Source organism: Meriones unguiculatus, chromosome 14 (genome assembly GCF_030254825.1).
Source record: "Meriones unguiculatus strain TT.TT164.6M chromosome 14, Bangor_MerUng_6.1, whole genome shotgun sequence".
Classification (NCBI taxonomy): Eukaryota; Metazoa; Chordata; class Mammalia; order Rodentia; family Muridae; genus Meriones; species Meriones unguiculatus.
In genome coordinates, this window is record NC_083361.1 from 13,294,239 (window position 1) to 13,320,010 (window position 25,772).

Genomic DNA, 25,772 nt, shown 5'->3' on the forward strand with positions numbered 1-25,772 from the left:
TCAGGTGCGCGCAGGAGAAACAGCCTTCTCTGAAGACAGTTTTCAGTGAAACAGTTCTTCTTTATGGGAGTGGGGGGCGAGGGCTATATAAACCTTGGGGGGTGGGTAGGGGTTTTTTGGGTTGCGTGTACATCATTGGCTGTGTTGAACTCAGGGATCCACCTGCCTCGGCCTGGGATTAAGGACATGGCCAGGCTATGTTTTTTAAAATCATCAAGCCTGAGGCTGGCTGGGGATGTAGTTGAGCTGATAGTTTATGATGCCTAACACACACAAAGACAACTCCAACGCCCAGGCTCCAGTTCCAGTGCTTGGGATGCGGAGGCAGAAGGATCAGAAGTTTAAGGTCATCCTCAGTCGCATAGCAAGTTCAGTGCCAGCCTGAGCTACCTGAGATGGTTTTTCATTGTTGTTGTTGTTCATTTGTTTTGTTTTTTAAAAAGTACTTGGATCTGGCAAGTTCTGACTTATAAATGGTCAGTTCGTCCTGTTTGCGTTTACTGCACTAACTGATGTACTTAAATTTTTTTCTGGTTTATTTTCATTTTGTCCTCTTTGTTTTGTCTTACAAACCTGGGATTGAGGCCAGGGCCTTGTGCATGCCGGGTAGGCACTCTGTCACGGAGCTGCGCGCCAGGTTCTCCATTTACTTTTTAACTTTCCTTGATGTTTTTCTCTGTTCTTTAAACTTTTCTCTGCCTATTCAGATTTCTGCTCATTCCCTTCTTTCTTTGTGGCCCACTGGTGTTTATCTTCTTTCCTGAACTCATAATTATCCTAAGGCTTCCAGGGCAGTACGTCATGAGACTCCTGCCCCCAGCCAAACGCGTCCACTTCCCCTGGAGGGTGACAGCTCTAGATGGACTGTTCTCGGTTTTCCTACCCCCCCCCCCCCCACTCCTGGTGTTTACTGAGCAAGCTTAGCTTTTGCTTTGCGATTGATTTTTCATTCACCATTTCTGAAAAATCATTTCCACATAGCATTCCCGGGACAGATCCCTAGTTCACCTTTGGCCAGTCTTCTGCAATCCTATCTCTTCATCCAACATTACCGAAGGGCTTTTTTATTTTGAGTCAGAATCTTTTGAATATAGCCCGAGCTGGCCTCAGGATCCCTCTGGCTAAGCCTCCTGAATGCTGAGGACTTTTGAAGTCTCTTTGTCACTGTATGGAGGACTCTGTTGAGGACACCCTGGGGTAAGGTAGGAGGACAACAGGTCTGAGTCACTAGAACATGCCTTCCCTCTGCCCTGGATGGGAAACGGGCTCTTATTTCCAGGTGCATTCCTTTCCTTGTATTCTGATTTCTTCTGTGTCCTGGCTCACAGCATCCAGGTTGGCTGGTCTTCACGTCTGGTTCCTGCTCCTGTATCTTTTTGTCTGGAAGCTTCTAAGTTAGTTTGCTTTTCGTTTATGATTTCAGAATTTCATCAGATGTGCACATCGGATCTTCTGGCTTGGTCTTCCAAATCCATGCTTAATGGCACGCCTCTCTTTGAGACATGGTCTCAGACTGTATAGCCCAGGCTGCTCTCACACTCACTATGTATCCCAAGGTGGCCTTGAACATACAGTCGTCCTCTTGCGTCAGCCTCCCAGATGGAAACCATCACACCCACTTCTGCATTTATATGTTTATGTATGGTTATCTAGTATCCCTGAGTCTTTTGTTAGCAACTATTCCAGTTTCCAGTCTGTCTTTCCTGAAGATTCGAGGAAAGAACCATAGGGCAGGGCCTGTGGCTACACTCCTTGGTCTGGAATTAAGACTCCATCTACCCCATCTTTGAAGGCTGCTACTGTGTCAGATCACTGTGGTATCTTTGGTCCCCATGAACTTCATAAGCATCATTTTGTGGCCAATGCTTAGTAATCCTTAAAGGTCAACGTATTTCATTTCTCTGGTTCATAGTCTTCCCCATAAAAGACCAAAAGTACCTTTAGGTACTCGGTCACGGCATTTATAGCAAATTTGAGGTATTAGTTCTAGTTCCTTCCTCAAAGGGACTTAACAGAGCCTTCAGTCGAGGGCGCCTGAGTTATGATGACATAGGCCCAGAGACCCGTGAGAGGCTGTGACTTTTCTCTTCCTCCTCTCACCTTTCATCTCTCCCTCCTTCCTTTCCAGCAGGGTCTCATATAGTCTAGGCTGCATTTGAACCTCCTGTGTAGCTGAGGGTGATCTTGAACTGATCTTGCCTCCATCTGCTAAGTGTCGGGATTCCAGGCATCCATCACCACTCCCGATTTATGGGCTAATGAGGATCCCTGCATCTTGGCCTCAACAGCTGAGCTCCGCCCCTAGCCTTGAGGCTGTATGACTTTCTACCCCGGCAGCCCAAGTCAGCATTTTAATGACTGTCAGCTAGAGCTTTTCTCCGGGGTATAGCCCAAGCAGGAGACCAACACTTTCCTTTAATCCCATCACTCGGGAGGCAGAGGCAGGCAGATCTCTGTGAGTTCAAGGCCAGCCAGGGCTACACAGTGAGACCCTGACTTGAAAAACAAATTAACAAAGAGTCAGCAGCAATAAATGTAACTCTAAGATTACTATTCTCCTCTTATCTGGTAGGTTATTACGCCCTTAAAATTCATTTTTCCAAATCTGAGTGTGGTGGGACAGTCCATAAATCTCAACAATCAGAAAGTGAAGGACGACTTCAAGTTCAAGACCAGCTTGGACAGCACAAGGCCTGGTCTCAAAGCAAATAAACAAAACCATACCCTATGCCTGGGTTACCGTCCTGTCTTTGGGTTGCAGTTCTAGCCTGGAGCTGTTCCTCCTGGCTCATCGTGCCACTGTCCCTACAAGTCCCTGAGGCACCCAGGAGACCTGACTCCAGTTAAAGTAGCTGCAACAGTAGTTCGGATGGTTTTGTTTGTTTCGTTTTAGACAATTCCTCACCGTTCAGTACGAACTATCTTCCAAATTACCATCCTCCTGCCTCAGCCTCTTGCCTCCCAAATGCTGGGGTTACAGGCGTGCCCTACCTTATCTGGCAGTTCGTGAAGACTGAGAGGAGTGAGCGTCTACTTTTAAGGCATTCAATGGGTGGCTTTGTCATAGGATCGCTCGGTAATGAATCTGCTAGACTGAATTTCTTTGTAATTCAGCAAATTACACAAGTAAATTTGGTGTTTGACTTGTAGCAGTCCCAGTCAGCCCAGGGTCTGTGGACCGGGCTGTGTCAGGCCTGTTGTTGAAGCTCTGGCTCTTAGGCTGTGACCTGACCGAGGGCTAAGAGACCCGAGCTTGTCGTGATTAATCACTTTTTGTAATCACCCACGGGAGAGAATCTACCTTCGAAGTTAAGGGTGGCAAGGACTGGGGTCCCAAGGCACGCTCTCCAGCTGGGATTTCAAGGTCATGTCAGCCACAGATGGATCAGCTGTGATCCCTGGTATATGGACACTTTATTTTCTACTAGCAGAGAGTCCCGAACTGTGTTCATGCCCAAGTGAGACCAAACCAACCCTCCACCTCTTCTTCTCAGGACTGTTTCTTGAGGCCATTCCTAGTACCAGTTAGAATAGTCAGGGTTCAATCATGAAGCAGAAGTACAACAGGAAAGTTTGGCGCACGGAATTATTTTGGGGTACCCTGGCACACCGTTGTAATCTCAGGCCTTGGAAGGCTGAGGCAGGAAGATCACAAGTTCAAGGCCAAACTGGGCTGTGATCGTGAGCCCTCGTCTCAAACAAACAGAATTATTGACGAATGATTTGGATGTAGGAGCTTGACTGTAAAGAGCTAAAAGCAGTTCTAGAGAATACAGTACCCTCTGTGTTCTCTCAGGATTGCCCACTGTCCCGATGAGCGTTAAGGAAGAGTCCTCTTACCAGGGCTAAGATCCAGACTTCATTTGAAAGAACAAGACAGGCTCTGATGCCCCTCAGCAGGGGAAGGTCCTAAGAGCGTGTCATCTATGGTGTCAGGTGAAGCTGTTGAGCTGGGAGTGTGCCCGGAACCCAGGACCACAGCAAGTGTGCGTGGCTGGAGAGATGTGCTGGGAAAGCCAGCAGAACTAGACTGCCATTCCCCCTGTGATCTGCTTGGGGAATGCCTGCATGTCTTTTCCAGCCCTGCCGAAGGGATGAAGACATGTCAGAACAGGACTCACGCTCTGTACTCAGTGAGAGCGCAAGACTGGAGGAAGCTGCAGACACACAAAGTACCTGGCGCTTATAAGACAGTTGCTATAGAAACCAAGCGCCGGAGAACGACTGCTGTGCCAGAGCTCGCTAGAGAAGGGTCATAGAGAAAGGTCAAGGTGTAGTGTGTGTGCAAAGATATCCACGCATCGGAGATCTGTGCATGCAAATGCGGTATGTGGTCTGGATGCTGGGAGAGGAGGCATGGTAAGCAGTCTGCAAGGGCTCTTTGTTCCAGACATCCATGTAAGGCCAAGGACCACCAGGATGTCCCCATCTACTGGCCCAGCAAAACTGCAACCAAAGACAAGAGAAATGAAATCTCAGCAGGACCCGAACCAGGCAAAACAGCCTCTTCCTCTTACACTGTCTCCCAGCGCCCTCTACCGGCAAAGCTCAACATCGTGTTCTGTGAAGCATCTGGTTGTGCCCATGATCTTAAAAAAAACCCGATAAACTGAATTCCCACAGAGGGCCTGTGACCCACAGACCCTCATGCCAGTATGGGAGCCTGGAGGGTTCAGTGAAGGGCTTGAGAATGGCTCTCCAGAAAGATCCACGAAAGATACCACAGCCCTAAGGAAGCCACAGAGATTAATTGCACTGTTGGCCATCTGAAAGAAGCTAGTCCAGTGTTACCTATGCACCGGTCTGGCCTGGACAGAAGTTATTTGGACCCTAAAGAATGACTGAAGATGATCCTGAACTCCTAGCAGGCGATGACTCCAGTGGCAGCTGCCATAATGGAGTACGTCTCGGAGCAAATCGTTATGGCTCTTGGTATTTGGTACGAAGCCAGCATCCTGTCCTTTTTCCATGCACAGTGTATGCATCAGACGAAGGGTTCCAGGACATCCTTGGCTACAAAGAACAACCTATTTTTTCCAGTGTCCTCTAAAATTCCAGGGCTTGTACTCCAGTGGAGAGTGCTGTAGATTAGGTAGTTTCAGAGGTGTAAACATGTGTCCTTCAAGGTAAAAGTAAGCTGCCCCTCCTACGGCTTACTCCCCTAAAAAGGCCTATTTATACATCAGAAGTGACATACTGCATGTCAGCAGAGGACTTACAGGGACCAGAGCACGAGGCCCGCACCAACCCAAGCTGCTTGACACTTAGGACCTGGCTAGTCCACCCAGCTCCCATACTGGCACACAAGTGACGGTGCCTCTAGCAAGCACCAAAGGAAGGTTTTACCTCAGATTCAAAGGGCTTGTTCAGTTATCTGTCGGTCTATCTATCTATCTACCTACCTACCTACCTACCTACCTACCTACCTATCTGTTCTTGAGACATGGTCTCACTGTGAATCCCTGGCTAGTCTGGAACTCCCTATGTAGACCAGGCTGGACTTGAACTCATAGGGGTTCTCCTGCCTCTGCCTCCCTAGTGCTGGAATTGAATGTGTGTCACCAATTCAACAGAGTTTTTAAAATTATCACTCAATTTTATGTGTCTGGCTGTTTTGCCTGCAGGCGTATCTGTGCCTGTGGAGGCTAGAAAGTGTCGGGTTCCCTGGATAGAGTTGCAGATGGCTGTGATTAGCCATGAGGTTACTGGGAATGGAACTCAGGACCTCTAAGAGAGCAGCCAGTGCTCTTAGCTGCTGAGCCACCTCTCCAGCCCTTCTCACGTTGAAAATATATTTATTGCATTTTGTGTATATGAACTTTTTGTCCTTTGGAAGGCTTGAGTTGCTTGGAACTGTAGTTACAGACAGTTGTAAGCTGTCATGTGGGTGCTGGGAACTGAACAGAGGTCCCCTGGAAGAGCAGCTGGTGCACTTAGCTGCTGAGCCACCTCTCTAGCACGTTTATAATGATAGCCCTTAGCTTCAGTTGGAGCGGATACCACCCTGAGACTGGCTTTGCCTTCCTGCTACTTTCCTTGTTGTTCATTGCTGAAACAGTAGCGAGCAGGAGCAGCTTAGAGGCTTTCAGTCTGGCCTGCGGGGGGGGGGGGGGGGGGGGGGGAGGGGGTACAGCAGATGTTTACAGCAAGGCTCTTTGCATCTCAGTAGATCAAGAAAGCAGAGCTAGGCTAGAACAACTGGAGTCGGGGCATCCTAGAAAGCCTGCTTTTAGAGGCCTGCGTTAGCCAGCCAGACCTAAACAGTGCCACTGACTGGCTGGGGACCGATGGCTCAAACCATGGGCTGTGAGGGGCGTTCTGTAACCCTTCCACAGCAGTGTTCCACATCACAGCCTTCTTTACGCTTGAAGCCACTTGTCCTGGCTTGCACATTCAAGCCTCACTCATCCAGGAGGGTGGTGATGTTTTGGAGAGACACCGAGGAGGTGAGGTCCAGCTGGAGGACCGGGTCACTGACTGTGGAAGGGTACCTTTTCTGTTTCCTGTTCCCCAGGCCAGCAGGTCCGCTCCTCCATAGCCCTGTGTCTCTCGGCCTTAAGTCCAGACACAACAGTGGCAGCTGACCACGGACTGGAATCTCTCAGACTGTGAGACAGAATAAGCCTTTCTTGTAACTGTTTAAATTAGCTAATATTTCTACTAATAAAGACACAGGAGGCATAAACTGAGGTCAAATCCTGCTAGCTCAGGGAGGTAACCTTATTTTCTTTCTTTCTTTCTCTCTCTCCTCTCTCTTTATCTCTCTCTCTCTTTTTTTCCCCCAAGACAGGGTTTCTCTGTGTAGCCTTGGCTGTCTTGGACTCACTTTGTAGGCCAGGCTGGCCTCAAACTCACAGAGAGCTGCCTGCTTCTGCCTCCCTGGGTGCTGGGATCACAGGCATGCACCACCATGCCCAGCTAACTCTATTTTCTTAACTATATACAAAACATTTATTTACAAGCCTGATTCTGCCACTAAACCACGAGCTCTTCAGAAACCTCTTCCTGTCTGTGTCATTCTACCCAGCTAGCCTACCTTTCTGTTGAGGGCCTCCAAACCCAAGAGGGCTCCTTGGCTCTTTTTCCTAGGATTCTGTTTCACCTATGTCCCGCCAGCTGCTTCTCTGTTGTTCCTGCCCTATCTCTTCTTACCCAGAGCCCCCTCCAGGAGGGCTCTTCCCAGCAGGGAGGGGGGAGAAAGCTCTCAAAGGGTCGATTGCTGTGTAAGAAGCTCTTCCTCTGCACCCTTGGCAGGCTGAACCACGGGTCAAGCTAAGTCAATAGGGCACCCCCCAACCGGTTCACCTTTAAGGTGGGGTAGCTCAGGGCCACCCAGCTGACTTTGCCTTGGGTCCTAGAGCAAAGACCACAAGTCCTTTCCCAAGTGACTTGCCTTAAAATAGACAGGAACTTCCCATTCTCTAGCATTCTTATCTGTGGAGGCTTTCGGAGGCACATCCAAGAGGCACCTCTTCAGGACTAACTGCATCTAACAAAGGCAAAGATCTGTTTCCTGTGACACTTTCTTCTTTTAAGTTGTTTTTCTCAGGAATTTTGTCACTGCAACAAAACCCCAAGCGACAAGGTCTGCTAGTTTCCTTTGTAAAAATTAGAGGGAGGGGGTGAGGAGAGTGAGGGGGCGGGGGTTCCAAAGGTCAGAGGACAACTTTGGGAGGGGGTCCTCTCCATCCGCCTCGTGAGGCCCATGGACCCGACTCAGCTCCTCGGGCGTGGTGGCAAGCACCTTTACCCACTGCGCCAACTCTCTGGCCCCAACTTGTCTTCCCCCCCCCCATCATTTTATTGCTTCTTAGTTGTCAGAATGGGAGATGAGGTTCTTTAAACGCAGGCAAGTGATTCAGGGCGATTACGTCATCTCCAACGGCCTAACACGTTAGGACCGTAGGGACAAAGTGCCTCGGTTAGTGGCTTACACAGCAGCAGCTTCCTGTTGTCATCTGTAAGGCAGAAACCTGGTGAAAACTGGTCCATAGGCACGAATAATCCACAGTAACAGGAACACGAAGTAGTAGACGCTGAAGATGCTATCTACCGTCATCACCTCCTCCATCATCTTGCGTCAGGTACCTCAGCGTGTTTCTGCACTCCCTGTCTCCAGGAGCCATTTATGCCTTCCCTTAGTTAACTCACCAGCACAGCTGAGCTCTACTTCAAAAGCTGCATCCTTAACCTCACCATGAGATCAATCATCCGAGAAGCCGCCTTAACTACACCACAGCGGCCCTTTCGCCTGGAACCTTTCTACTCTGCCTCTGCAGCATGCCCGGCTCGGCCAGAGCACCACAGCGCCAGTAACCATAGGAAACACCCGATGGATCAGTCACATAGAGCCAATGGTAATGAATCACAGTGCAAGTATCTTTGTCCTGGGAAAATGTCGTCCGATCCCAAGGGGTCACGACCCCCAAGGTTGAGAACCACTGTTCTAGAGGTTAGATCAGAAGTTGGAAGCGTCTCCTCTCGTTACATCCGCTAACGAATGAACATGTGCCAACAAGCCTATATTATATATAATTCTAACAGGTTGGTCACCATCAAAGAGTCGTTTACTGGCGCCTTCTTCACGAAGTTTAGAAAGGACTAGCTTTTTCTGCCCAAGACAACCCTCTCTTTATGTCTGTTCCTAACTGCAGTCCAGGTTTCCACAGCCTTCAAAGCATCCTCCACCTGAAAATCTCTCCTCAGGAGAGAATGTCGAGGCACCAGGCTGTCCCTGATACCATTGGTGCTAGCCATGCCAGCCCACAGGCCCCAGGCTTCCAGGTCTGGCGTGTCCCTCCTACCAACCTACTTTGGCACTGTTCTGGGGGCTGGACACTGGGATGAGGTTTTGCTTGGCGGGTTGGTTTCTTCAGGGGCCTGTCTCCTCGTCTTAGCTATTTCCTTTGCATCTTCACGGGTCTTTCTAGGTAGCCTCCGTAATTACCCCAGCAATCATGTAGGACTAGAGCTCACCCTAACGGCTGAATTTTTAATCCAGCTATCAATTATTAAAGACCCTAAATCCAAATGTAGCCGTTACTGAAACTCTAGGAGTTAGGACTTCAGCCTCTGGGTCTGAGGAGAAGTTCCTTTCAGTCCCAGACAGCCGGGATTTGCAGATATACCCTGCAGGACCGGGAGCAGCCTGGGCCCAGGGCTTCCCTAGGCAAGGAGCACTTACCGTGAATGGGTCTGCCTGCTTGGCTCCCTCGGGGCTGCTCCTGCTAAGAGAGCTAGTGTTTGCTTGTTGTCTTGGCGGGGGAGGGTAGAGGAGCCTATTAATCATCCACTTCCTGAGCTCGGGACCCTGTTACCGAGTTGATTTCTTAACCATCTATTTCTCAGAGGCCACACAGGTCTCCCCTAGCAAAACCTGGAACTTGGGGAAATAGGGCAGAATCTAAATATGGAAAACGGTGGCAAGTTAGGCATATAGAGGCACCAGTTCTCCTTCCTAGCCACCACTGTTTCCTCGTCAGTCAGAAGAGGCCAAAAGTATTGTACACCTTTGGACCTCCTTCTGCATGAAAGGGACTCTGAGGACAGTGGCAGCTGTGCTCTGTCCAGCTCAGCTCCTGCGTGAAACAAAGTGCATCTGTTTCCTCTTATCGAAGTGCCACAAGCTAGGTTTGGCAGTGCCAGCCTTTAACCCTAGCTCTCAGGAGGCAGAGGCTGTGGATCTCTGAGAGTTCTAGGCCAGCCTGTCTCAAAAAAAAAAAAAAAAAAAAAAACAGTAACAAAAACCCCAGCCAACCAACCAACCAAACCCACAGGAAAACAACAAAACTGACATAAATTCACAGTTAATAAGTTGTATTTCTTTATATTTCACAATACCACCAGTCAGAACACGTGCACCCGGCTGGTGTCTGAGCTTTGGAGCTCAGGAGGTAAAGCTGAAGGGTAGGCTGAGTTGAGCTGATGGCCTCCTAGCCTCGATTAGGATGCTAGGAGTTCTCGGATCCCCATTATTAAGTGGCTCCATCCCTCATCCCCCATTAACCCAGCAGTGGCTTTTCATGTCTTGACTGCTTGGAATCTCTTATTTCCTCTTCTACCAGCTGGAGAAAGCTGTGTGTTCTCTGGTTGGCTAATATTCATGTCTTTCTAAAGATTTATTTGTGTGTGTGTCTATGTAAATGTGTATATGTGTGTGTATGTATGTATATGTGTATACAAAGTACACATGTGTTGCCTGTGTCGACACAGAACAGAAGGGCTCTGTCATTTTCTGCCCATTCCCTTAAGGCCAAGTGTCTCCCTCTGCCTGGTATGCGTGTTTTCTTAGATGGAACCAGCGAGGCTGAGTCATCCTCCTCCTTGCCCACTCAGAGCTGGAGTTATAGGGGTGCTGAGTGCTTGTTAATGAGGACTGGGATCTGAACCCCTGTCTTCAAGCTTGTGCGGCGGCTACTCTCACCTCCTCCCGAGCCATCTCTCTAGCCCAGGTTGGTCGGTTGTTGAGACAGGGTCTTGTTCTGTTGCTTAAGCTGCCATCCACATCTTCGGATCAAGGAATCTGCCTGTTTCATGCAAGTATGAAATGTCTGTCAATCATGCCCACACACTCCCAGCTTCCTCCAGCTCCTCCTAGGGCCCCACCCATCCCCCTCCCATCCTCATGTCCTCATTTCCTTCTTGCTATTAATAACTGAGTCTCGCCAGTGCTGCCCGTATATGTGAGCACCCACGGAGGCTTGAACAGCCTAGCAGCAACGTTGTCCCAGAGGGGAGGGAATCTCTCTCTCCCAAGAGCCATAGATGGCCAAAGGCTTGTCCACCAAGGGTGGGCCGTGGGAACCATCTCTCCCAAGCATGCTGGAGTTTTCCTGGCTTGATCTGCTGTAGGCCTTACGAAGGGTGACTACAGCTGCTGTGAGTTGGCATGGCATCCTCCATGCCATGTCCGGAAGTCAGCATTTCACAGCTCTCTTCCTCCATCCGAGAGTTCTTCCATTTTTTTTTCCTGCCCCCTCTTCCACAATGGTCCGTGAGCTTTAGTTGGGAACTGATATGATCTATTCTCAGCTGAATGCAGTTACTTATGCTCTGTGCTCTGACCAGTTGTGAGTCTCTGCACGGAGCCCTAACTACTACTACAGAAAGAAACTTCTGTGACGAAAGCTGAGAGCAGCTGAAGCATCTGGGTATAAACATAAATAATTTACAGTGCAGTTTGTATGTGGCAGCGTGTCCTTTTAACAAAACAACAGGCTCCACCACCACCACCCCAGCCCCCCCAGAGCCTGTGACCTTCCCGGTAATGGACTTTTGACCACGTTTGTAGTACCAGTATGAAATCCCTCCTGTGGAATAGGTCCAATGTCCGATCGGAAAATGGTTAGTTACCACTGGAGTCGTGCCATAACGGCGTGAGTGGGCACACGTTGACAGGCAGGTTGGAACTGTAGCACGCGTTCAGTGCTGGGTGAGACCGCTGACGTCTTTCACCCCTCAGGAGCCTACTTAGCACCTTTTGGCTGATGGAAGCTGGGCGGCAGGGACAAGACCTTCTGAACCTCAGCGTGGGCTGGTGTGAAGAGTTGATGCCCAGATTTAAAACGGGACTTCAGTTACATCGGCTAAATCCCTTTGCAGTGTTCCCTCACAGTGGCTTTGTCTCAGGAGACAGAAATCTCTGGGTGAAGGCATATCTTCAGAATCTGCTTTCAACACTAAGCAGTCTCTCTTGCCCAGACCCCAGAGAGACCTCTGTGCCAAGGATTCCTAAGGTCCAGACTAGCACAAAAGGAGATGATAACAGGGGACTACCCAGCACAGAACGGAAAGTCCGTTACATTCTCTGGAGACCCTGGCCAGCTCTTGAGTTACTGTGCACGCGTCTGTAAGAGTTTGTCGTTGTTTTGAGACCGCTCTGTGATCTTGACTGGCCTGGGATTTGCAGAGATCTGCCTGTGTCTGCCTCAGTGCTGTGACTAAAAGGGTGTGTTGCCACGCCTAGCCTGTTCTGTATGTTTTTTTTTTATTATTTATTTTATGTGTATGAATGTTCTGTCTGAATACATAATACGTGCGCCACGTGCGTGCCTGATGTGCACAGAGGCTGAAGAGCAGGTGGGATCCCGATGGAACTGGAGTTACAGAGAGTCGTGAGCCACATGTGGGTGCTGGGAGTTGAACCTCAGGTCCTGTGCAAGGGCAACGAGTACTCTAAACTGCTGAGCCACCTCTCCATCCCTATTTTGTTTTGTTTTTGGTTTTTTGTTTGTTTTTTATTTTCTCAAGACAGGGTTTCTCTGTGTAGCCTTGGCTGCCCTGGACTTGCTTTGTAGACCAGGCTGGCCTCGAACTCACAGAGATCCACCTGCCTCTGCCTCCATCCCTATTTTGTATGTTTGTTAAAAAAAAATGTTGTGAAGCCAGGCATGATGGCTCATGCCTGTAATCCCAGCACTCTGGGAGGCAGAGGCAGGAAGATCTCTGTGAGTTCAAGGCCAGCCTGGTCTACAAAACAAATAGCCAAGGCTACACAGAAAAACTCTATTAAAAAAAAAAAATCCAAAAAAGTTTTGTGAGGCTGGAGTGGTTAAGAGTGCTGTTCTTCCAAAGGACCAGAGGGCCTGAGTCTGGTTCCCAGCCCCCGATAGGGTGCTTTACAACTGCCTGTAATTCCAGTTCCAAGGGCCTCTGCAGATGTCAGCAGGTTCATGACGTACAGGCAGGCACTTACATGCAGGCGCACATGACACACACAAACGCACACACTTACAAGTTTTAGAAACTGAGCAGGGTGACAGTTACTTTTAATTCCAGAAGGCAAAGGCAAGAAGATCTCTATGAGTTCCAGGCTAGCCAGGACTACATAGACACTGTCTAAAAAAAAAAAAATACTTGAAAAAAAAAGTTTTGTAACTAGGAGTGGTGGTACTTGCCCATAATCCCAGCACTTGGGAGGTAGAGGCAAGAGGATCAGGAGTTCAAGGTTATCCTTAGCTATGAAGAGAATTCCAGTCAGCCTGGAATATGAGATTCTATCTATCTATCTATCTATCTATCTATCTATCTATCTATATGAAGACTTCAAACACAGAAAATAGATTCAGCATATCAAATCCTGTGAGCTTACCACTGAACTTTACTAATTAGTAATTCATGACCCTGAGCTTATCCTTTATCATCATCATCATCATCATCATTTGAAAAGGTTTTTTAAAATCCATAGCTGTTCTGAGTCAGGGTCTCTGTGTAGCTTTAGCTGTCCCAGAACTTGCTCTGTAGACCGGGCTGGGCCTTGAATTCACAGAGATCTGCCTGCTTCTAACTCCAGAGTGCTGGGATTCAAATCGCCTTTTTGCCATTTTTAATGAGGGTCTTTGATGTTCTTGTTGAACTTTAGTTCTTTCTCTTTCTAGCAGGGCTGGGGATGGAACCTGGGCCTTGGGCGTGCCAGACAAGCAGACACTCGGCCAGACGTCCTTAGCCCCGGATGAGATCTCCTTATTGAACCCAGTAGTGTTCTTTTAGGATTTGGAACTCAGTCTAAAGCATCCCAGGTTCAGAACTTCGGGGTTCTCAAAGCCGTTACAGCTTAGACAGTGACCATCATTTAATGATCAGGTTTATTTTCGTACCACTACTCCTGACATCCTTGAAATCCTTGTGCTTTCTGATATCAGCAGGGTGCTGCGGACGCATCTTTATTTATTTATTTTTTTCTCAAAGAACCGGATCAGCTTCCCCCTAAAGACGCCTGTCGGCTTTAATAGATGGCAGTGTTGGTAGAGGGCAAGGGACAGGCCTTCCTCTGCCGACAGATGGAGAACGTCTTAAGGTAAAGAATGTCCCGCCTTCAGGCCTGTGGACTCGCTGTCCACGCAGCTGCCGCCGCCCCCACTCTCTCCGAACATATGTAGTCGCCCAGGATTACAGAGTAAGGGAGTGCTGGGCTGAGACTCGAGCCCAGAGTGTCTGTCTGCAGAAGCATGCGCCTTCGGATCTCCACCCAGGCTACGCGTCAACCCCTGTCTTCTGTCGGAACACAGAGCTTAGGGGCAGTTGATAGGGTGCTTGCCCGGTAGGCTTGATGGCTCACATAAATGCCTCGGAGGGAAGGGTATGTTTGTTCCCAAGATGGCGGAGCCATTTAAGGTACCTGCCACCAAACCTGACAGTCTTTGTTCAATGCCTGGGATCCATGTGGTGTGAGCAGAGCCCCATCATATCATCGCCCTCTGGTTCACACTGCCACGCCCCCCCATGCACACACAACATATAAATTCGTTCTTTTGGCTTTCTGTCTGTTTGTTTGTTGCTCTATTTTCAAGACAAGGCCTCTCTACGTAGCCTTAGTTGTCCTGGAACTCACTGTGTAGATAGGCCTTGAAGTCACAGGTCTGCTTGCTTCTGCCTCCCAACGGCTGGGATTGCAGGCATGCATGACCACTTCTGGCTCCCACCGTAACCACCACCACCACCACTACCACCATCACCATCACCACCACCACCAGCACCATCACCACCACCAGCAGTACCAGCATCATCACCACCAGCACCATCATCACCAGCACCACCAGCACCATCATCACCAGCACCACCACCACTACCATCATCATCACCACCACTACCATCACCATCACCACCACCACCACCAGCACCATCACCACCACCAGCAGCACCATCATCACCAGCACCACCACCACTACCACCATCACAACCATCACTATCACAAACATCACCATCACCATCACCACCATCACCACCACCACCACCACCACCAGCACCAGCACCACCAGCACCATCACAACCATCACCATCACCACTACCACCAGATAGGTTTTCTGTGTGAAACAGAGCCCTGGCTAGCCTGGACTCACTTTGTAGACCAGGCTGGCCTTGAAATCACAGAGATCCACCTGCCTCTGCCTCCCAAGTGCTGCGATTAAAAGCGTGTGCCGCCGAGTCCTGGCTGTACAAATTTATAACGTCAACGCTGGGACTTGCTGAACAGCCAGTTAGCCCAGTCTGTGAACTCCGGGTTCAGCAAGAGACCCTTTCTCAAAAAAAAAAAAAAAAAAAACCAACGTGGAGGATGATTAAGGCAGACACCCAAGGGTCCCCTTTGGCCTCTGTCTGTGCTTGCACACACACAAAGAATCTCAGAATCTAGCTGTTTGCAATGTTCTCTCCACGCTCTCTCTGTCGGGAGGCCTGTGGGCATTCCGGCCTCGCGTAGGGTAAGGAGGAGAGCGAGGAGAGCAACTATCCAGGTGCTCTTTTCTCCCGGCAGGATTCCGGGGTGAGACTGACGAGGAGAGCCCTGCAAGAGAAAGGCCTGAAGGCGGAGCCCCTCAGGAGGCTTCTTCCCAGGAGAGGCCTCCGGACGAACGCCCGGCCTGCTTCCACGGTGCCGGACACCAGAGCTCCGGGAGCTGGGGGCAAGGCCCAGAGGGCACCCAGGACGATACCGCAAGGGAAGGGGAGGTGAGCGGGCCCCACAATCCAGTCGCCTACCCTCACCACGTAAGGGCGGAGAGAGCATTGAAGCTGGACGCCTGCTCTGCATACTATGAGGTAGGCAGCCAGCCCTCCACTTGACCCTGACCCTAAATTATGGCTCCACCTTGCTTGCCCTGGGTCCAAAACTGTGGGTCAGGTCACAGACAAGGAGTGTCTGAGGACGCCTCCCGGTGACGCCTAGAAGCAGCTTGAATATGTAGAAGGGTAGCTGTCGTTCCGGCTCGACCACCTCCTCACGCAGCAGGCCAGACATTCTGCCAAAGGGCCGGGCTTGGCCCCCGACGGTGGCACCTTTGGAACTACAGCATCTACACAGACATGGGCAGTGCCTGAAACACTGGGCAAACGGCGCTGGGTGATGCCACGGCTGGACTCGGTGAATGGTGTCAAAATCTACGCTTGTGTGGGAGCAGGCCCACGGGTGGAGAGAGACGCGCCACTCCAGCAAGTACCTGGCGGCCTCCTCCCCTCCCCTCCCCTCCCCTCCCCAGGCCTATGGGCTCTAGGTCTGCTAATTAACCTTCGGCTCGAGAAGACATGTGCCTAACCAGGGGACCAGCCCTGCCTCAGGTCAACCGAGGGGCACACATGGCCTAGCGACCTTTCGGACCAGCGTCCTGCTGTAGGAACCCAAGTCTAGGAACAGATGGAGAGCGCGGTCCAGCGCTGAGCCCGCCACGCCTACCTGGAAACTAACTACCCACTCTGAGCATCTCATGGCAGATGAGCCATTTGAGTGGTTCCAAAGGCCTTCATCAACCTCTTGCCTCCTGACTTACCAACTTAACGGGCCTGTCATGCCAGGAAATAATGTGTCCCGTTGATTGAGACCTTATTCTGCCACATATTGCAATTTGTGGGAATTATGTAATACAACATTCCTGTGTCATAGATCCTGTTACTTCTACATTTTATAGGTAACAGCCAAGAGGTTAAGAGCTTGCCCTAAGTCACACAGCCTGTCTGTGGCAGAACCAGCATTCGGACCCAGTCTACCTGCCTGACTCCACAGTCCCTGCTAGTATACCACTTCCTGTGCTGGGCATCAGGTGGGACAGAAGCTGTGAGCTGGTTAAGGCAGTCATTCGAGGAGCACTGTTTTTCTCAGTGGCAAATTACATAGGACTTAATTTTCTTTCTTTCTTTCTTTCTTCTTTCTTTCTTTCTTTTTCTTTTTTCTTTTTCTTTCTCTCCTTTTCTTTCTTTTTTTCCTTTCCTTTCTCTCTCTCTCTTTCTTCCTTTCTTTTTTCTTTCTCTCTTTTTCTTCCTTTCCTTTCTTCTTCTTTCTTTCTTTCTTTCTTTCTTTCTTTCTTTCTTTCTCATTCTTGTTGTTCCTCTACCTCCTCCTCCTTTTCCTCTTCTTCTTCTTCAGCTATACATCCTTTGCTGCTTTGGAACTCGCTAGACCAGGCTAGCCTTGAACTCACAGAGCTCTGCCTGCCTCTGCCTCTTGAGTGCTGGGATTAAAGGTGAATGATACCACGCCCACATCACGACATTTTTTTTTTTAAATGAGCAGATGTTCTGTGGGAGCAAAGTGAACTTTGTGTCTCCAGCTGAGCTGACAGAGATGTTGGGTGTTGAGACCAGTGATTCCAGCTCAGCCCTTGAGTCCCTGGGTCTCTGTGCCACCTCTCTGGAGTGCCATTGATGCGGAGAGCACTGTTTAGGCCCAGCTCCTATGTGGAGGGCTCCCTGGAAGCCATGTGCTGTCATACCAAGTGGCTGGGGAACTTCAAGTAACAAAGGATTATTAAGATTTCTCAATTACCAGTGGGGCAGAAGTTTTTAAATTTCCAGCAGATAATAATTTTCAAGATTTAGAAATGAAAAAAAAAAAAAAGGAATTCTGGGAAGATCCAGAAAATCATACTCTGTATTTTTCATAACCCTCTGTACCTTAAAAACTAAGAAGGTCACAATTAGTTGTAGTTTGAAAGAGCTGTAAGCCTTAAATATTTAAAAGGCAGAAACTGCCAGTGTGTGTCGCTGGGTAGTATTTGTATAACAGAATGTTCATGGATCCAGTTAGATTCATAGTACTTGAGAATCATGATTTGAACTTGCTGCTATAAAGACTTATTTCCAGATGCATCTCAGAGCATCCTAGGATGCTACGCATTCATGTTTATTGCATTTGTGAGGATTACTCTACAGGCAGAGGGGCGCAGGTACATTTTTAATACCAGAGGCTACAGAAGAGTGGTCCGGACTGTGACAGTTCCCCTCCAGTTTCTTGGGTCCCAAATTCCGAGGATGTCTACCTTAACGGGATACGTCAGCATGTCCCAAGCCTGCCCTTTGACCTGCTACAGTGGTTCCTGACAGCCAGGACCCCTATGCCCTTTGAGCACTGGCTGTTAGAGGACAGCTAGTTAGTTCCCTGTTTCCCCAGTGTATTTGCTGATTGGTGTTGATATTCAAAACAAAACAAAACAAAACAAAACAAAACAAACACCCAGGTTTCCCTATATACCCCAGCAAGGACTTCTGAATGGGTACACCTCCATGGGCTGAGCAGGAATGGTGAGCTAGTGTGCTAGTGTTTACGAAGCCCAGTGGTCTAGGCTTCATGGAGTCAGTCCCCGGCTTTGAGGCCTTGGCTGAATCACTTACCTCTCTGAGCTTTGGTTTAGTGGAGAGAAGCATGTGTAGGAAGTAACATTGTTGCTTCATAAGGCAGTACTGAAGAAGGGTTACCAGCATGGCTTTGGAGTCAGTCTGTGGTTCCAATCTCAACTTCATGACTTTCTACCTCTTTGATTTGGGGCAAGTTCTAACCGCTGGATTCTTCTCTTCTGTAAAATGGGGGCAGAGAATCTATGTCACAGGGCTGTGGTAAGTTTAAGTGAGATCGCACATGAACTGCTCAACCTCAGAGCAGGGACCACTGTTAAGTGCTTGATCCACGTGGGCTGGGATCAACTTACCCACTGTATCTACCTCACAGGGCAGTTGTGAGGACGGAGGGCGGAGGGGAGCACTGGGGGTGATTTCTAAGCTGTAAATTGACGTGTGCTTGCCTCTTCCCTCTGGAGAGGGGGAAGAAGGAAGTTACTGTCAGACATTAGTAGAATACCCAAGGAGGGGGCATGGCGTGCCACTGTCCCACAGGGGCTGAGGGGAGAACAGGGTTTGGCATGCCCTCTGCTGAGGGTCACTGCGGTCAAGTGGGGAAATTTAATGCCTGTGACTCACACCCTTGAGGACAGAGAGCAAGCAGGTTCATTTTAAGAAAGGTGCTAGCTGCCAGGGCGGACTAAAGTAGGAGAGTGTTTGCCTAGCATGAGCAAGGGCCATGGATTTCATATCTAGCGCCTCAGGAAAAACACAACAAACAAACAAACCCCTCTCCTTGTTTAAGGGTTTTGATAAAGAACAGTCTTTGTGGACTGTTTGTTTCTAAATAGGACTCAGATAGCAGGAAGGGCTGTATGAAAAAGTGGAGAGAGGTGACTGGAAATGTTTCCATTGGCCGGAAGCCTCACACCCTCCTATCCTGAGTGCAGGTTTCACTCTGTTGAGTGCAGACCAAATGCAGTTCAAAGGGCCCTCCAAGGACGACTTTGTACAGTCCTGATAATAGCCCCACAGAATCAATCCCGGCGCGTCAGGGATTGGAGTCTGGGGAAGGCCCAGTGCCCACGGTAGCACAGGCTCTCTGAGGACAGAGTCCAAGCCTTTCGCCTGGATGGAGGGTCCTCCGCCCACAGCGTCAGATGGCTGACCTTGAACAAGGATGGAGTGCGAAGGAATAAGGTTCCATGTGAACGGGTCCTTCCTCTTCTCCTGACCCCAGCAGCAGTTCTCGCTCTCAATCTCAGGCCTCCATCTCAGACAGCATTTCCTAGCTCATCTCTTAAGTCAGGGTCCTTCGAGTCAGTCCAAACAGGGCAACTCCCGTCCTAACCAGACTCCCTCTCCCGTCACCACCCTCTTCAGCTCCCTGCCTTCCTGACGTCCCCTCAGACAGCCTGAAGTATAGGTTCCCTGCCAACCCAGTGGCATCCTCCCAACATTCCTTATCAGGGCCCTTCCGATTCAAACAGATGTGGCAATCGGACAATCTAGGGATCCTCCAAAGCAGATGCCTCTTGATTACATTCTCGAGTCTGAAGTTTAACTGCGGGATGTGTTTCCTGAGAGCTGCCAACAGGTTGGAGATGAACTTAGGGAAGGGGGTTCATCCTCTCATCAGTCAGCTGCTTACTGGGCGCCCAAAGCTGTGCCAGATTCAGTAGCTGGTGCAGGAGATAAGCAAAACAGACCCAAGCCTAGGTTTTGGGAAGCCTCTAAGCAGCTAGGGAAGACAGACGTCACCAGTGTCCCCTGAGTACAAACTCAGTGTGGCAAAGGTGGCACACACCTATAATGCCAGCCCTTGGGAGGTGGAGGTAGGAAGACCAGGAGTTCAAGATCGCCTTTGGCTGCTTATCCCGTGAGAGGCCAACCCAGGCCATGTAAGGCCCTGTCTCAAAAACAAACAAAATACACACTGTAAAACTGACAAATGTGAAGAAAAAGTTCAGAGTGCTGCAAAAGAACGTAACAAATAAATGGGTGCGTTAAGAAAATGACAATATGTGCCCGTAGTGTGGAGAAGAGAATTCGTGTAAAGGCAATAACAGACCCCCTCCAAGGGGAGAAAGCTGGACGGAGCCTGCCGGCTGCTGGGTGGGGTTGGTGTCACGGACCTTGCAGACCACAGGAAGACCACCTTGCATTTCGGGGTTTAACTTTGTAATTTGGGAATTACTGAAAAGTTTTGAGGGTGGTACAAAGGAGGTCTGCACGCTTGGACTGCAAACTGACTTGTAAACATTCCGTTCACTTGATTTATCTCCTGCACCTGCCTGTAATGTATACTCATATCCTGTTCTCTGAATGCCGAGACTGGGTTGCACACATCATGTCCATTTACACTTAACATACAGTGGCTATTTCCTACAGGAATACCTCGCCCACCTCACTGAACTTACACTGATGAGACATGTGGCCCCTGCCTACCTGTTTGTCCGTCGTCCCTTTAATCACCTTTATCAGCATCTCCCCTTTAGGACAAAATCAAGTCTACGAACAATATGGGTCAAATGTTGTGGTTTTCTTGCTTGTACCTTTAATGTGGCATAGACTTTCTTTTCTCCTTGTTTGAATAGACTATTTCTCCCCTTGGGTCTGCCTGCTGGTTCTTTGTTGTCACGTATGTGACATGCGTTCACAGAAGAATGTGCAAGTGAAGCTGCTCAGTGTCACGATGGAGGCGCACAGTGTCTGTTTCTCTGGTGAGATAAAAACAATTTTTTGGGGGAGAGCATCTCTATGGAGACCTGGATGTCCATGAATTTGCTCTGATGATCAGACTGGCCTTAGACTAAACTGCCTCTGCCTTCTACGTTCTGGGATTAAAAGCGTGCAATATAAATATTTTTAAAAGATTTATTTATTACCTATACAGGGTTCTTCCTGCATGCCAGAAGAGGCGCCAGATCTCACCATAGATGGTTGTGAGCCGCCATGTGGGTGCTGGGAATTGAACTCAGCACCGTTGGAAAGGTAGCCAGTGCTCATAACCTCTGAGCCATCTCTCCAGCCTGCAATCTGATTTTTTTTTTTTTTAATATTTTTAAAGCTGGACACAGTGGCACCAGCCTGTAATCCCAGCACTTGGGGAGGCAGAGGCAGGTGGATCTCTGTGAGTTCCAGGCCAGCCTGGTCTACAAAAGGAGTCCAGGACAGCCAAGGTTACACAGAGAAGCCCTGTCTTGAAAAACAACAAATATATGTATGGCTGGAAAGTTCCTTCAGTGATCTCTTCCAGAATGTCAATTCCCAGAACTTACATGGCAATTCACAGTCACCTAGAACTCCAGATCAGGGATCTGATGCCCTCTTCTGGCCTTCAAGAACGCTGCCTACACCGCACAGACAACATATGACAGCAAAATGCTCAGGCACACAAACCAAAAACTCTAGAGGCTTGAGTTTCATCCCAACTTTAGTGAAGCGACATGATTCATTTTGTATATCAGAACACCCCGGATGCTAAGTGAAAGGGAACCGTAGTCATGGAAATAGGGATCAAAGGGGGCCAGACTGGGGCTCTGAGGTGTTCCCTCTGTGTGAAATGTAGAGAGGTGTGGGTGTGGAGGTGGAGGTGGCACTAGGTCTGTGGAGAGAGATCACGTGGAAGCCCAGGCCACAGATGCATTCTCAGCAGGCCACTGGGGGCAGGGGCTCCGAGTTTTAGAATGATCGTTCTGTTGTTCTCCCAGCCCAGAAAGATGACTTGGAAGACTCTAGTGCTCTTTGGGGCTTTCTTTCTCTTTCTTTCTCTCTCTCTCTCTCTCTCTCTCTCTCTCTCTCTTCTCTCTCTCTTTCTTTTTTGGTTGTTTTGAGACAGCGTTTCGTTTCTCTCTGTACCCTTGGCTATCCTGGACTTGCTTTGTAGATCAAGCTGACCTGTAATTCACAGAGATCTGCCTGCCTCTACCTCCCTGAGGGCTAGGATGAAAGGCATGCACCCTCATGCCCGGCTCTGTTTGGGTCTTTCTAAAGCAGGTGTTTGTCTCTTGCCACCGAGAATTTCCCACATCCTCTTTCTGCCACACTTTGGGTTCATTGCAGTCAGCGTTCTAACAGTGTCCATCCATTTAGCCTGCATATTGCCTCCAGCCACTTCCCAGTTCCCCCTCACGCCCTGGAAGATGAGTCCAAGTCTGGCTGAGCATCTTAGAACATGCCCCTAGGGGCTGGTGCTGAGGGAAGCCGCAGTCCTGCCTGCTGAGTGGTCACAGCCATGGCAGAAGGGTTCAAGACTGGAGAAAGCCGGATGCTGTGCAAACCCAAGCAAGGTTGCTTCTATTGGGAGGAGGTCTAGAGAGAAGGTGGCGTTTGAACTGAGCCCCAGGGGCAGGGAACACTTATTTTTTATTTCACGAAAGAAGTATTTATTCGGTAAACAAGAGGAAATGTTTAAGAAGCAAAGCCCATATCTACATATGCCATTGACATTCTGGCAAGATTATTGTTGGTTTCATAATACTCCACAAGGCGGATAATCCATACTCACTGTCCCAGTGTCGGGAATGAGCCACTCTGGGCTGCATGACATTGGCTTGGCGCCTGTGTCTAGGCACTGAGGACAGAAACAACTTTGGGAACCAGATGCAACTTAAGAATCAGGGCTCCAGGGGCTGGAGAGATGGCTTAGAGGTTGAAAGCACTCACTAGTCCTCAGGAGAGTTCAGGTTCAATTCTCAGGACCCACATGGTAGCTCATAACTGTCTGTAACCCATAAATGTGCTACATAGGTATGCATGCCAGAAAAACACCAACACACATGAAATAAATAAAAGTTTTAGCGGGGGAGGGGGAAGCTGGTGGTCACAGGAATGCCCACACTTGCACATAAACCATTAACTAGTTAATTGGTTAATTATTAGTTGTTTAAATAATTAGTTGATTAATTCATTGACTAGAGAAGTTAACACCTTCAAGCTGATTACGTCTGTGAGGAAGGTTAAGAGCTCAGGCACTAGAGGCAAAGAGCGGGAAGATTTAACTCCCATCTCCCCTACTTCACTTAGACAGCTTTTCTCTAAGACAGAGACGGACCTTTGAGTGATACACTGGATGTGAGTCCTTGCTACTTCCTGGTGGGGTCTCCGTTAGGCTAAAGTTTGCCATCGTGGTCGCTGTTACGTTGCCTGACTGACCAGCACTGGCTCGGAGGCCTCTGGAACAGAAGTCATTACTGAACTCCCCCACCCCCGCCTTTTGAGGCAGGGTCTCTCTGGGTAGCCCTGGTGGTTCTGGAACTCTCTGTGTAAACCAGGATAGCCTCAAACTCACAGAGATCCACCCACCTCTGCCTTCTGGTGCTGGGATTAAAAGCGAGGGGCTACCACACCTGGCCAGACCCCTCTTTCCTTTCTCTGCTCAGCACGTATTTGGTGGACAGGATGCCTCCTGCAGAGCATAGAAAGCATGGATCTGTGTGCACACGTTCTTGAGAGGGCTCAGCGATTAAGCACACTTGCTGCTCTTCCAGAGGACTCGGATTGAATTCTAGCACCCGCGACTGAACTCCAGTGCAAGGGGATCTAATACTCTCTTTTGGTCTTCACAACATGTACATACAAACATGCATGCCGGCAAAACACACATCTAAGATAAAATTCTAAAATATACGTATATGTGTGTGTCTGACTATAAGTTTATATAGAATACCAGTACAGGGCTGGAGGGATGGCTCCGAGGTTAAGAGCACCGGCTGCTCTTCCAGAGGTCCTGAGTTCAATTCCCAGCAAACACATGGTGGCTCCCAACCACCTGTAAGAGATCTGGTGCCCTCTCCTGGAATGCAAGGCAGAACATTGCATACATAATAAATAGATAAATCTTTAAAAAATATTAAATAAAATACCAATACATATTCATAAGCATATTTACGTATGTGTATGGGAAGGACGGAGGCACGCGCTGCAGTTTCAGCCCTTGGGAGGCTGGTGCAGAAAGAACAGTTCCCAGAAGATCAAGGACAGCCTGAGCCACATGGGTGAGCCCAGGAGGACCTCTAGCTACTGAGACAGAGGAGGAAGGAGGTTGGTTGTTTCTTTAGTGGGACTTCAACTCACAAAACAAGCGCATCTACAGCCCAAGGATTTTACTGTGGTTTCCCTGTGTAGCCCTGGCTAGCCTAGAGCTCTGTAGACCCGGCTGGCCTCAGAGATCTGCCTCTCTGTGCTGCGATTAAAGGCGTGCGCCACCACCGCCCAGCTAGAGTCTCTTCCACTCTTCGTGCAGGAGCTAGTCACGAAGAAAGGAAGGGTGCCCGCAGAGAAAGGTAGGCGCCAGCACGTGACTCTCTCGATGAAAAGAGCAAGGCTCTGAAGCTGGCTGGAAGGTAAACCGCTGAGCGCAGCCGAAACCGATTTACGTGGCTGTCAGCGGGTGTGCTAACTGACAGAATAAGGAACGTACGTGGGATGGGGCAAAATTCTGACCTAACACAGGTGAACTCTGAGAACACTGTTAAGGGAAACAGCTCGGACACACTGCAGAGAAGGCTCAGTTGTTAGGAGCACTAGCTGCTCTGCCAGAGACCAACTGGGCGGCTCACAACCCCCTGGAACTCCTTTTCAGGGGCTCTGGTGCCCTCTTCTGGTCTCTGCAGGCACTGCATGCCCTTGGAGAAGGGACATACACAAAAACACCCACGCCCTTAAAAAAAAATAGGATAAAAAGGACAAACCTATAATTCCACTTATTTTAGACACCTGAATAAGCAAATTCAGAGACGTAAACTAGAACAAAGGTAGCCGGGAAAGAGTAGGGATCGTAAACAGGGAGTTGTGTTTTAATGACCGTGGAGTCAGGTTCCTAAAACAGCTGGTGAGTGGATAGTGCGGATAAGAGAGCAACAGGGTAAATATATATGATAAATGTTCCATATATGCTCCACTTAATGTGTGCCTGTGGAGGTCAGGATTCAGTTCTCATCTTCCACAGTGTGGGTCCTGGGGACCAGACTCAGATCTTCAGGCTTGGCAGCACGTGGCTTTACCCACTGGGCCCCATTACCCACTGGGCCCCGATACCCACTGGGCCCCGATACCGCCCTATGACATGTACACTTATTTACAGTGTTTATGTTTTGAGACTGAGTCTTACAATGTAGCCCTGGCTGGGCTGGAATTTGGGATCTCCCTCTACTGCTATTATGAGTGTTTACCCCCTCATCCAGCTTATAAATGTATTTAGTGCCATGGAATTGTACTTTTTAAAAGGTTTGGTGGGTTTCTTTTTAAATTCAAGCTGGGCGTGGCGCTGAACGCTGTTAATCCCAGCCCTCGGAAGGCAGAGGCAGGTGGATGTCTGTGAATTAAAGACCAACCTTGTCTATGCAGTGACTTCAGATCCAGCCAGGACTACACAGAGACAGCTCATCTTTAAAATAAATAAATAGATAGATAGATAGATAGATAGATAGATAAATAAATAAACAGAAACACACCGGGAGCTTCTGACTTCCAGGAAAGTAGGTGACACACAGACATAATATAATAGACATAATATTAAAAAAAAGACTCAAGCTGCTTCCAAGCATCATAACTGCTTCATAAATTAAATGCAAATTTTATATGAATAGGAGGTAGCTATACAGCCGAAGGCTCAGCAGGCAAAGGCACTTGCCACCTGGGCTGACAGCCTGAGTTCAGTCTCTGTAACCCGAGAGACTTGACTGCCATGTGTTGTCATTTGTTTTCTTGTTGGTGGCCCTTCTGGCTGG

The 25,772-nt window shown here is 49.0% G+C and overlaps 1 long non-coding RNA gene across 1 annotated transcript; it reads left to right on the forward strand.

The window, feature by feature from the left end:
• The first annotated feature begins 649 nt into the window (after window positions 1-649).
• Window positions 650-20,652, forward strand: LOC132647143 (uncharacterized). The gene is made up of 2 exons (XR_009585433.1): window positions 650-1,202; window positions 15,251-20,652. It is a non-coding gene; the product is annotated as an uncharacterized LOC132647143 (long non-coding RNA).
• Window positions 20,653-25,772: the final 5,120 nt, after the last annotated feature.